This window comes from Miscanthus floridulus, chromosome 6 (genome assembly GCF_019320115.1).
Source record: "Miscanthus floridulus cultivar M001 chromosome 6, ASM1932011v1, whole genome shotgun sequence".
Classification (NCBI taxonomy): Eukaryota; Viridiplantae; Streptophyta; class Magnoliopsida; order Poales; family Poaceae; genus Miscanthus; species Miscanthus floridulus.
The window spans coordinates 58,467,994-58,480,510 of NC_089585.1; positions in this window are offsets into that span (position 1 = coordinate 58,467,994).

Here is a 12,517-nt window from a genome sequence, read left to right on the forward strand (position 1 = left end):
GATGATGAGGGCCGGCATGAGCGTCGATGTCATCGGAAGCCAGGTTCCATGGATGATGTTGATGAAGAAAATCGCCATCCAATTCGTTGGAAGATCAGCACACACAACCCCTAAAAGGGGACCCCTACCTGGCGCACCACTGTTGACGAAATATGGTCGGTAGTCTACCTAGGGGTATGCCCAAGGTAGTAGATTGTCGGCAGACAGGTGCACAAGCCACAAACAAGACGGTGATGCAAGACTGACACGAGGTTTTATCCAGGTTCGGCCGCCGAGAAGGCGTAATACCTACGTCCTGCGTCTGATTTGTATTGCTGTATGTCAATGAGAGACGTTTTTTAGAGGGATCCCCTACCCACCTTATATAGTCCGGGGGGCAGGGTTACAGATCTAGAAACCAATCCTAGTCCGTTATAATTGCAATATGCGACTGGATAAGGATTCCTATTCTAACCGACCAGGATCCTGCTTGATCGCCAAATCCGCCTTGACTCCTTGTGTGGGACTCCGATCAGGTTGGCCGGGCCGCACATCGTCTTTCGGGTGGATCGGACCCATTGATCCGGGCCGGCCCAAGCCTACACGACTTAGAACAGATCTCGTACTTACCTGCTCATTAGGTTGACTTTGAATCATACTTACTAGAGCTAGGGTTTCAACGAGTTTGGTGCCGACCCGATCGATGGAGTCGAGCAGGTCGGCGTTGTCGATCTGCTTCCCTTTGTAGCGGGGAAGTGGATGATGGGTTGTTAGCATGGCTGAAGGTGACATAGGCATGGTCAGAGCTAGATGTACCATGGTCGGAGCCAGATCCATCGTGGTCAGAGCCGTATCCATAGTGGTCGGAGCCGTATCCGTCATGGTCAGAGCCATAGCCGATGCAGGTGAAGTAGTGGTCGGCGTGGACTGAATCCATGCCTCCTCCATGGTCATGGCGATGGAGTCGTCGGAGCCGATGGTCTAGGTGATCTGGCTGACGATGAACGTGAGGCCATTCAGCATAGCCATGGAACCAGAGATGATGACCATCTTGTTTGCTTGGAGAGCAGTACGCACACCCCCTACCTGGCGCGCCACTGTCGATCATAAGGGTATTAACCCCTATACCCTTACGGCTAGGCTTGGGCCGGCCTAGATCAATGGGTCCGATCCACCTGAAAGATGACATGCGGCCCAGCCAACCTGATCAGAGTCCCGCACAAGGAGTCAAGGTGGATTTGGTGATCAAGTAGGATCCTGGTCGGTTAGAATAGGAATCCTTATCCAGCCGCATATGGCAATTATAACGGACTAGGATTGGTTTCCAGATCTGTAACCCTGCCCCCGGACTATATAAGGTGGGCAGGGGATCCCTCTAAAAAACATCTCTCATTAACATACAGCAATACAAATCAGACGCAGGACATAGGTATTACGCCTTCTTGGCGGCCGAACCTAGATAAAACCTCATGTCAGTCTTGCGTCACCATCTTGTTTAGTGGCTTGCGCACATGTCTGCCGACAATCTACTACCTTGGGCATACCCCTAGGTAGACTGCCGACCATATTTCGTCGACAACGGGGTACAAGAAAAGCCTCATTATTCTTGGGATCCCTCAACATAATAGTTCTAGTCGAGGTAGTCAATAAGAACACCATGGTTCTTCATCCAATTCATCCCCAAGATCACATCAATACCCAATCTCGGTAATATCACTAAGTTGGTAGTATACTCCCTTTCACTTATTTGGATGCGTACATCTCTAACTATCTGGTTGGTAGAAATTTTACTCCCAGCAGCACTTATACAATAACCACCCTTGTCAACTACAACTATTTTCTGATCATACTTGGATGCAAAAGTTGGACTCATGAATGAATGCGAAGCTCCAGAATCAAATAAAACAACTGGTAAGATGATGATTCATAAGAAACATACCAGTCGTGACCACTTCACCAGAGGGAATCTCTTCCATGGTGGTATAGTGCACATGTCCCTGACGTCCATTGGAGTTGCCTTGCTTCTGGTTGTTGTTCTTTTTGGGGTAAGGGCTATTCCTTGCCCAATGACCCGTCTTGTTATAGTTCCAGCATGGCATACCATTAGGTGGAACGTTGGAGCTGCTTTGTCTAGTGCTACTCTTAGGTAGATCAACAGAATAAGCCTTGTGATACACCTACTAGGTTCTGACTAGGCTGTGCCTTCTTCTGTGGTGGTCTATACTTTGGAGCGGGAGGGCGGACTAGGGTCTCACATTGGTAGGAGCTTTGGACTGAGATACTCCTACTTCAAAAGCTTGCTTGCGATTCTTGGAGGCTGTATAGATGTTGTTCTAGTTCTCTTGGGTTAGTGCATCACTAACAAACTCATTAAAGGTAGCACATTTGTTGTTAGCGAGCGTCTTCATTAGCTTCGGGCTAAGGCCCCGCTTGAAACTAGCAATCTTTTTGGCATCTGTATCAACAAACTCTGTGGCATACCTTGATAGATTGTTAAAGGCATGTATATACTCAGTCAAACTCTTAGTTCCCTACAGTCAGCCTCATAAACTATGTATGCTTCATGCTCATCAGACCTAGGGGAATATAATGTCCCCTAAATGCAGCCTTGAATTGATTCCATGTGATTTGTGCATCTTTAGGCAAGGTGGATCGATGATGACTCCACCATATGCCCTGTCGGTCCATGCAACTGGTGCGATGCATACTCAGTCTTGAAGTGCTCGGTGAGCCTCAAAAGATAGAACTTTTGTTCAATAGTATTTAGCCACTCATCTGACTATAGTGGTTCTTCTGCTTCCTTGAAGACAGGAGGCTTGGTGTCGAGGAAGTCCTTAAAAGTACTAAACTAGTTCAGTTCAGGTCCCTAATGCTGATCTCTTCCATGTCCTTGTCCAGCATTCTGCACGAGACCGCGCAGCACTTCACCCATAGCACATTGAGTCTCCATTAGCTGAGCCATCATCTCAGCTGGGGTAGGATGCGGTGGTGGGGGAAGATCCTCATGGCCATTGCCACAACCATCGCTACCACTCGCATCATCACCAAAAGTTCCCCTACGAGTGCGCGTCATCTATGAAATTGCAACAAGTGATTATTGGATGATGTCAAGAGATTGCAGAAGAATTGTATAATCATGCCATACTAATTACTGGAGAGAATAGTAGATCCATACAATAACATAGAGGCATAATAATTCAATTCCACAACATAACGTCACAAAATGATCGCTTATTGTGCTCGCAACGCGTTCCAAACATGCCAAATATTTCATTTCAAACTCAACTGGAATCCATTAAATAGTGCAACTGCCACAATTAGTACATGCATAGTTCCAATACATCACAAGGGTACATCATGCGATTGAGACCTACGTTATGAGTTTGTTACATAATGATCAACAATAAAGAGCTAAGACATCAAGTGTGGCAGAACCTCCTAAATTATAGGACCCACATGCACCTGTCACTGTCCAACGACCTCTGACGACTATGCATATGTTCCTAGTAACTTAAGAAGATAGCCGGGGGTCCTCGAGGAACCCCGAATCATCCATAAATTTCAAGCAGGATCGCATTACAGAGTCATTGCTGTATTACAACATTTATTCAAATATCTACATCAGAGTAAATTAGCGGAAGTCTTACCATAACTTAGTTTACAAACCAGTTGTTTCAAACCTTACAAACTAAGTTCGATAATTATTACAAACCATAGTAGTAGTGGAGTGGCATTAGTAACATAATACAAACACACAATATAAGTATCCTACCCAAGGATCACACATTCACTTATCATCATCAACCTGAACAACACTCATGCAGCACGATCCAAAATAGACCTGCTCATGAGGCTCACCTGCAACAAGGGTCAACGAACCCTGAGTACAAAAGTACTCAATAAGACTTAACCAGAATAAAAACTGAGAAGACTTAGGAATGCAGGCTCAGGGATTCAAGGTATGGTTTTAGCAATAGTCAAAGTTCTTTTGCGTAAAAGCCCTTTCACAAAATTCTTTACTTCAACATATAAAACTTTATAAGGACCACATATGAATCTGGCATGATCCATAATGAGATCTTGAACTTCATATCAAACTCTTTCTCAAACCTTACTCAAGTTTTAGTTATTAAACTACGATGATGAACAGAGAGTTGAGTCTCCATAACCGAGGAGCAACGATGATTCGAACCAATTAAACCTAGCTAGGGATTCTAGACCACACGACATATGCATGTCCCTGACCTACATATACCAACCTACCCTCAAATCCACTAAAACAAGAATGGGTCCACACCACCCGATAATACAGTACTCCACCAATCTAGCCCATTTCCACATGGGTACACGCTATTCACACCATCTCTCCACTCCCTAGTGCACGAGTAGCCATTCTCGTAATAGAATCACCAAGTTAAGGCTTACTGGAGTATGTGGTTAGTACTACAAAGTCTCATCTCACACAATTCAACAACAGATGGTTCTTAATCGACACAGGCGGAAAGAACCCGCTCACAAGACCTCCATGTCTTGTGGCTCTCACACACCGAGTTTGCCCTGGTCTAGATTTATTACTCCACATGCTCATATCTCATGACAACATGAATAACTGACCATAACCAAAAACGTTTTATATCACATAGGTGATAGGTAATCACCTGACCTTTATCTGTCTAAGCATGGCTAAGCATAACTAGGCAATTACGAAGTAAAACTAGGTAACAGGGTAGATATGGAGAAAACAAGGTTGGTAATGCACCAATTAGGTTTCCACTTGACTCCTAATCACTTAATGCAGTATATAAAAGCAAAATCGATAAAGACTTTTAAAACACAAGGTAGGTTTAAATGCATCCGGGGCTTGCCTTGAATCACGGAAAAGTCAGGTTCCGGAGACGTTCCACAATTATCAAATCCGGCCTCAACAGACGGATTAACTTCCTCTGCAACTTGATTAACTACCACGTGCTCACCTTCGTTCACTACATGTAGTAACAATGCCATATTTAACATGATGTGGGATACAAAACATGATGCTTGATGATGGATGCGAAAGTTAAAAACTTGAATAGAACTTTCCTTTGCGGTACAGTTACATGTCAAGACTAACTAAAACCTTTTTCATAACACTTATTTCAATTGCCAAGGATCATTACCAACTAATGACCCAAGGTCATCGCTCAATCCAAAATTTCAAACAAAACCTAAATCTAAAGGTTACTATTTGCTTTTATGAATTAATTATTTAATTAAAATTATGAAATAAATCAACTTGTTCTAATTGAGCTCAAAATTTTTGTAAAGGTTCATCACATGATAACTAAGTGGCAAAATAATTTTGATAATTTTTGGATAATTAATTAAGCCTAGATAAATCATGGAAAACCATTTATTAATTAATTGAGCAATTTTTATCACATTCAAAAATTATTGAAAATCAACATTTCATATTTTTCTTAAATAGTATACATCACAGAGAGGTCACACAAAATTTTTCATAATTTTTGGAGCTCTAATTAATTCTACACAAAAAATAACAAAAGCATACACTATTCATCCATTTCTGAAAAAGAAAATTTTCCATTTTGAAACCCACGGTCAATGACAGCGCGACCCCACATGTCATCCCTGACCTCCGCGCTGACCACGGTGATGACGGCACTGACCAGCGATTTCTCGCCGCCGGTGAGACCAACGGCGATGGTAAAGGTACCACTGTGATCACCACGACAAGGCACATCTACTAGTGTCACAGATTGCATCGATAACAGCTCAAACCGAGCTCGACGCCGGCCATGGCGGCCACGATGGTGCAGCTACGCTATGCTGGCAAAACAAAGCCGGTAGCAGTTAAACAAAGTGCATGGGAAGGTTCAGCAGCTCACCCCGAACTCGATGGAGCAAAGAGCAGAACCGGAGAAGCAACTGAGACGCCGGTCGTTCGTCACAGCGGCCACGACGGAGCAACGGTCATCGATGGCAGTGTTCCGGCGACTGCGGTGGAAGAAATGATCAATTAGCCGGGCACGAAGCACCATGGCATCGTGTGTGAAGCTGAAACAAGGCTTCACAAGGTCAGAGGCTCACCGTAGAGCGCTGGCCACGATGACGCTCACTCGCGGAGATTCTACCAGCCGCGAGGAAGAAAGACACGACCAATGTTATCTCGGTGAAATCAAGCTACAATAGTTGGTTAGCTGGGTGCGTAAGGAACAAGAGGAGCTCAGACGGTGCTTTGCCGAGGATGTGGAGGTGCTACGGCGATGGCAAAGCTCAACGGAGCAGCGGCAACGGTGACTGGAAAAGCAGAGGAGTAGAAAAGAAGAACGGCAATGATGCCTGGGCTATAAACGCGACCAGGAAGCAAAGAGAAGCCATGCAGGGGCCTTCTCCACGCCAGCGCGAAGCCAAAGACGGCCACGACCGCGCCTGGAAGCAGAAAGAAGATCACCGGCGGTGAGGTGGCTTCTGCAACACTGTTCAACTTATTTACCAAAATGCCATTCGATATGAATTCCAAAATTACTCCCAAATTTAAGTAACAACTCAAAAAATCTCCAAAAATAAAGTTGTTCAAAATTCAAAGTTCTACAACTTTGCTTTTATAACCACCCCCATATTCGATCTACATTTTGAAATGCAAATTTGAATTCAAAAAGGGGACATTTAAAGAATTACGCCTTTTCAAATTACTTCAAATTTTATAAAGCAACTTTGAAAACTCTAAAAACCAACTTTGTACAACTCGACAAGCTCTACATTTTTGCTTTTAGGCTCAACCCCAAAATGTGCTTAGATTTTAAAATGGGTTTTCTAGGGCAAACTTAAATGGTGAAATGAGGGTTTTTGAAAATTCAAATCCAAACCAAACTTTGAACTTAATTCAAACAATACAATTCAACACATACAACATAAAGGTAAACTTGTCTTAGTGAATGCACATAAAAATTTTCACTAATACAAAATGATGTACAATGCATATGATGACATGGCAGGTTTTAGTATTTAAAACACCCGAGGTGTTACAAATCTTTCCCCCTAAAAGAAATCTTGTCTAGGGATTCAAAGTGCTAGGGTAAGTAATGGAAAAGGAAATGTGTCAATCCAAAAACATCCAAAACTTGTCCATAAATAGCTAAGGTCCCTTTACAAACATGATTCGTAACAACAAAGCAAAACTAACATTATTCTATATCGACGCAAGAAACTCTGGAAATTTTTCTAACAAGTAATCTTCAGATTCCCAAGTAGCTTCTTCTCTGGAATGTTGATTCCATTGTATCTTGTAGAACTTGATTGTCCTCTTTCGAGTGACATGATCTTTCTGATCTAGAACTCAAATAGGATATTCGGAATAGGTCAAATCAGGTTCAAGTTCCACTCCTTCAACCTCAACATTCTGCTCAGGCACTTGGAGACACTTCTTCAATTGAGAAACATGGAACACATCATGTACAGCTGAGAGATGTTCTGGTAATTTCAAGTGATATGCCACTTTTCCATACCTCTCTAAAATTTGAAATGGTCCAATATAATGAGGTGCCAACTTGCCTTTAACACCAAAACGAGTAACTCCCTTCATTGGTGATACCTTCAGATATATAAAATCTCCCTTGTTAAACACTAAGGGTCTACGTCGTTTATCTACATAACTCTTTTGTTAGGACTGAGCTATCTTCAAATTACTTTGTATTTGCCTAACCTTGTCTTCTATTTCTTTCACAAGGTCAACTCTAAAGAACCTTCTTTCCCTGGGTTCAGACCAACTCAGTGATGTTCTGCATCTATGACCATAAAGTGCTTCAAACGGAGCCATTCTAATGCTCTCTTGATAACTATTATTGTATGAGAACTCAGTCAAAGGAAAACATTCATCCCACTTATTGGAATAGTTAAGAACACAACATCTTAACATATCTTCAAGTGCTTGATTTACTCTTTCAGTCTGAACATTAGTTTATGGATGATAAGCTATACTATACAGGAGTTTGGTACCCAACGAAGCATGCAAGTGTTTCCAAAAGCTGGAGACAAACTGTGTACCCCTATCTGACACTATGATCTTTGGTACCCCATGTAAACTCACAATTCTGGCTAAATACATCTTGGCATATCGGATAGTGGGATATGTACTCTGGACTAGAAGAAAATGTGCTGACTTAGTCGATCTACAATAACCCATATTGAATCAAAACCTTTAGATGTCTTGGGTAGACCAATGATAAAGTCCATACTAATATCCTCCCACTTCCAAGATGGAATAGGTAACGACTGTAACTCTCTAGCAGACCTCAAATGTATAGCTTTCACCTTTTGACAAGTATCACACTTTGCTATATACCGGGCAATCTCTATCTTCATTTTGGTCCACCAAAATCTTTGTTTCAAGTCATGGTACATCTTATTACTTCCTAAATGAATAGATAACCTAGTAGCATGTGCATCTTCAAGAATTGACTATTGCAACTCAGGAACCTTTGGTACCACTAAGCGATTCTTGAACCATAACACACCTTCATCATCTACTTTGAAGCATTCTGCTTTCCCATTCCTAATTCTTTCTTTGATATGGGCTATACCCTTGTTTTCTTTCTGAGCAGCAATAATCTAGTCTCGAATAGTTGATTCAACAGTTATATTGGTCAAACTACCTTGTTGAATTACCTCTATACTCAATTTTTCCATCTCTTGGCATAAAGACATCCATTGTTTTTACTGCTAGACAATTGCAATGACTCTTTCAACTGAGGGCATCTGCAACCACATTTGCTTTACTAGGATGGTAATGTACCTCCAAGTCATAATCTTTAATCAATTCTAACCATCTTGTTTGTCGCATGTCAATTCTGATTGAGTAAAGATATACTTTAAACTCTTGTGATCTATAAAAATATGACATGTATTACCAAGCAGGTAATGCCGCCAAATCTTCAAAGCATGGACACCTGCTGCTAACTCTAGATCATGAGTGGGATAGTGCTCTTCATGTTGCTTAAGTTGTCTGGAAGCATAGGCAATGACTCGACCTTCTTGCATCAATACACATCAATACCAATACCCAAAGCATCACAATAAACGTCAAATGACTTCTTGATATCAGGTTGGGCTAATACTGGTGCAGTGGTTAACAGTCTCTTCAAAGTCTAGAAAGCTTCTTCACAATTAGATGACTAGACAAACTTGGTGTGGTTCTTCAACAACCCAGTGATGGACTTGGATACTCTAGAGAAATCTAGAATAAAACAATGGTAATACCCCGCCATTCCCAGAAAACTCCAAACCTGATGAACAGTGGTTGGTGGTTTCCAATCAAGCACATCCTTAACTTTGCTTGGATCAATAGCAACTCCTTCAGCTGACAAGACATGTCCAAGAAACTATACTTCCTTAAGCCAGAAGTCACACTTACTGAACTTGGCATATAGTTGATGTTCTCTCAAGCGGGTCAGGACAATTCTGAGATGTTTTGCATGTTCCTTCTTGTTCTTGGAATATACTAGAATGCCATCAATAAACACCACTACAAACTTGTCTAGCTCAGGCATGAATACTGAATTCATCAGATACATGAAATGAGCTAGAGCATTTGTCAAACCAAGACATTACCAAGTATTCATATAATCCATATCTTGTGGTAAATGCCATTTTGGGAATATCTTTAGGCTTAATCTTGATTTGGTGATAGCCCGACCTCAAATCAATCTTGGAGAAAACTTTGGCTCCGGCCAGTTGATCAAAAAGCAAGTCTATCCGAGGGAGGGATACTTATTCTTAATGGTCACTTCATTCAACGGACGATAGTCAACACACAACCTCAGGGTCTCATCTTTCTTCTTCACAAAAATTGCAGGACATCCCCAAGGTGAGGAACTAGGTTGGATAAACCCCTTATCAATCAACTCTTGCAACTGTGTCTTCAACTTGGCTAATTCCTTTGGAGGCATCCTATAAGCTCTCCAAGAGATCGGAGCTATTCTAGGTTTTAACTCTATGTTAAACTGAACATCCCTATCTAGTGGTAGACCGGGTAAATCTTTAGGAAAAACATCAGGGAATTCACAAACTACCAGGATATCTCTAACCTCCTTGATGGAAATTGCACAAACTTTTTCCACTGATCTCCTTAAGGTTGGAAGTTGGATAAGAAGCTGAGAATTACCATCTGGCAAACTCAACCTTATTATCCTATTCAAAGCATCTATAACAGCCTTATGCTGATACATCCAATTCATTCCCGCTGATACATCCAATTCATTCCCAAGATCACATCTATATCCTGATCCTTGAGAATAATCATGGTAGTGGGAAAAATATGCCCACATAGGTTTATGGGTACCTAGTACACCATTTCCTTAGTACACAGACGTCCTTGGGGCGACTATATAAAGAAATTTTCCTTTGTTGCCCCAATTAGAATTTCATGCTTTATGACAAAGGTTCTATTGATGAATGTATGAGATGCACCAGAATAAAAAAGCATAACTATAGGATGATTGGTGATAGGAAACATACCCAGCATCATGGGATCCCCTTCTGGAATCTCCCCTGCCTGAATATAGAAAACCCACCCCATCTTCTTTTCATCTTTGCCCTTCTAAGCATTCTGATTGTTGTTATTGTTTTGTGCTTGACCCTGTTGTTGATTGGCAGGGGCCTTCTGATAATTTGGATTAGGCTGCTTTGGATACGGATATTCCCTCAAGAAATGACTAGACTTGCCACAATTGAAATAGGGATACTGTTGACCCTGGGGTGTTGGAGTAGGGACCCTAGAAGCATTGGTCTGTTGTGGATTCTAATAAGTTGTAGCAGGATAGACATTTGATTGTTGCCCGGCTTGGAACTGCGGCGGATGATAAGCAGGATGATAATTATTGACTGGATGATAGATTATCTTTTGCCTCTTTTGATTTCCACCAAAAGATCCAGATGGCACACTCTTTTTCTTCTTGATCTCCTTATGCTGGTGATATTTTTCCTCTGAAGCAATAGTAATGTTCACTGCCTCATGATAAGTGACACTAGTACAGGTAGTCATCATTGTCTATAGTTTGGTATTCAGACCTCGCATAAACCATTTCTTTTTCTTAGCATCTGTGTTGACATGTTTGGATGCATACTATGACAGATGATTAAACTTTCTGACATATTGTATAACCGTTTGATCCCCTTGCTTCAAAGCAAGGAACTCATCCAGCTTTATGGCCATCACTCCTTCTAGAATATAATGGGCTCAGAAGGTAGTATGGAACTCAGCCCAAGTTATTGGAATGCTAGTTGGTTGCATAGCCACTAGATTTGCCCACCAAGCACCTGCTGCACCTCTAAGTTGCTAGGTGGCAAACACAGGTTTTTGCATCTCCGTGCATGGAATAAGATCAAATTTCTGCTCCATGGTCCGAAGCCAATCATCAGCCTCCAGTGGTTCATCGGCCTTGGTGAACACTGGTGGTCTTGTATCTGTAAAATCAACATACGTAGCCTCCTGCCTATTATGATTGCGACCATAGTTTCCTTGCACCATATTCTGATTACTCTGAGTTATCTCTTGAAGCAATCGAGCATTTTCAATAGTCACATTGACAAGGGTGGATCAAGAATACCGTCTTCATCTTGTGAAGTAACAGGAATATGCGAACCCCGCGTATGACGCATCTGTTCATAACAAACCAAACTTTACTCATAAGCCTTTATTAAGCGATAAAAGAGCTTACTTCAACGCATTACATTGGTTTCACTTATTTAAACACAAGATCACACCTACACAAGACTACTTAACTAGAACTCACTATTTTGCAACTCTACTCTTCTCATCGACCACATCAAACCTCGTGATCAGTATCCATTCTGGAAACATTTCCGCCTTCATTATCACTTTCATCAACCATCACTAATTCTTCCGGATCTTCTTCTTCTTCCTTTTCTGATTCACTATCATCAGCAATGATGACACCTGGGTCCATTGCATCTACTTGAGGTTCATGATTTGGATCTAGGAGATTGCTTAGCCTATGGACTTCTTCATGCAGATTAATATTATGTTCTTCTAAGTCTTCTACATAGAATTCTAGCTCATGAGCTCTAGCTCTAGCTACATCTTCTCTATGCCAAGCTTCATTCCTTCCTTCCACCATACGAACTAACATAAATTTGCAGTTCTTGTGAGCAGTGGTGAGACACCTCAATTTATTCCATAACTCGCCCACATGGATGGCATCCACAGCCCTATCTCTAGTAGCATGTGCTAACTCTGCTATAAGCCTCTGTATCTCTGCCTAGGGATCAGGCCTAGAGCTACTACTGCTAGCACCGTCATTCTTAGGGGCAAGCTAGTGATGAGGAACTCCTTTGGGCCCAACGGACTTATGGGGCATTACCTTGGTACGAGCCATACTGTAGGAAGCAAGATTAATCAAAATAAGACAATCTGATACAAGTCTTAATAGCAGCCAGGATGAATTATACTATTTAACCCAGACTCACTACTTAACTCCAGACTAAGAGGGAAAGTAAGTAACGAATAGATTAATCATGATGC